Here is a 1,570-nt window from a genome sequence, read left to right as displayed (position 1 = left end):
TCGCTCAGGGTTTGACCCCTCCTCTGGTATTCCTGGAGTCCTTCCTCCCGGCGCTGTGCCCCCTGGTGCCCGCTTTGACCCCTTCGGGCCAGTTGGGCGACACAGGCCTGGGTAAGAGCTTTAATGGGATCTTTACAGTTTGAGTTCAGATGTAAAACTGCCATTACCTCATTTGACATCATATCCTCACCTCTGATAAATTTGTTTTGCTCTACCTTTCAGGCCGGACCCTGATCACATGCCTCCCCCAGGATATGACGACATGTTCATGTAGACGCACTAACATCCCGTAGTTCTCGCTGTTCTGCAGTGATATGCACTTTGTGTTTGAATAAACTATGTTGTGGTCAAACATAACTACTTTTAATAATTCTGTTAAAGAATTATTATAAAAAATATAACACCGTTGGTTTTCATTTTGAAATTGACAAAAAAAAATCACTGATAATTCCATTTTTTCTGATTTTCTTCCTGTTTGCTCTTTTTTTTGCTACTGACTCATTCTGCATTGGTCAGTTAAACTGCTTTTATTCTGTCCCATTTCTCCAATGTGATTGATATTTTTGTGATATTAAAGATATTGTTAAAAATGCTAGTCTTATACCTGCTAAAACAGTCAGATTTGAGTCATTCAGGTTTGCTATTAATTTTCATTGAATGAGGGACCCCAGCCATATACTATTGTTTTTTCTTCATATTTTGAATTAGATTTTATTTTTTATATTTAGCTTTCACTTTAATTTAAGTCAATGTTTTAGTAATTTTGTTGTGTTTTTGTCATTTTTATTATTAGCTTTTAAATTAATACCTTTTATTATTCATTTTTATTTATTGCTTTTAGTTTATTTTAGTACTTCAAATTAAACTTAAACTAAAATGATAAATGTTGTCTTGGAAACTACTGAAATAAAATATTAATGGGTTTTGGTGCACTTTCACATTTTCTTCAGAAGAGTAAAAATATAGTATAAATGTGTCATCTGAAATGTTACAAGTGCTTAGATTTGTGTAAGGGCTTTTCACCTACGAGTAATTGCACTGAATGCTCTCCAGTCTCTTTAAAGTATCAGTAGATGAAAGCAAAGCTTCTGGAGATGGTGGTTTCAGTGAGAGGGACGTGGTGAAAGCAGCACCAGCAGCAGATGTAGTGGAAATCAATGCCTGTAATGGCCAGTGATGGCCAAATTGTCAGTGTGACTGTCCTCTACTGCCAGAGATAAAGACACTCTCCAGTGTCCTCGAAGCATGACTGCACCAAAAATACTGTGAGAATTAAGTGACTATTTGTTTAGGGGTTTTAGAAGATATAGAACTGAGTCACGATAAAAAAAAAAAACTTTTGTGCTTCACATTTAATGGAAAAATGTGTACCACAAAGTGCCCAAATACACCATTTAAAACCTTTTTCACTCAGTTGCTAGTAAATTTCAACTAGAGAAACGCTAAGTAACACATTGAATTAAATGTAAATTTTTGAAGTAGAAAGCCTGAAGTAGTATTTTCTTGTAAAATGTACTCCAATAATCTGTTTAATTTACAACTTTTTACATTTACATACATTTGATCATTC

At 34.6% G+C, this 1,570-nt stretch overlaps 1 long non-coding RNA gene across 1 annotated transcript; it reads left to right on the top strand.

Moving 5' to 3' along the window:
- Positions 1–7: 7 nt before the first annotated feature.
- LOC107736453 (uncharacterized) lies at positions 8–357 on the top strand. Its single transcript, XR_001639674.1, has 2 exons — positions 8–111; positions 223–357. It is a non-coding gene; the product is annotated as an uncharacterized LOC107736453 (long non-coding RNA).
- Positions 358–1,570: the final 1,213 nt, after the last annotated feature.

This window comes from Sinocyclocheilus rhinocerous, unplaced genomic scaffold (assembly GCF_001515625.1).
Source record: "Sinocyclocheilus rhinocerous isolate Xijiao unplaced genomic scaffold, SAMN03320098_v1.1 C36707830, whole genome shotgun sequence".
Classification (NCBI taxonomy): domain Eukaryota; kingdom Metazoa; phylum Chordata; class Actinopteri; order Cypriniformes; family Cyprinidae; genus Sinocyclocheilus; species Sinocyclocheilus rhinocerous.
The sequence above is the reverse complement of the archived record's forward strand: the minus strand, read 5'-3'. Positions and strand labels throughout refer to the sequence as shown.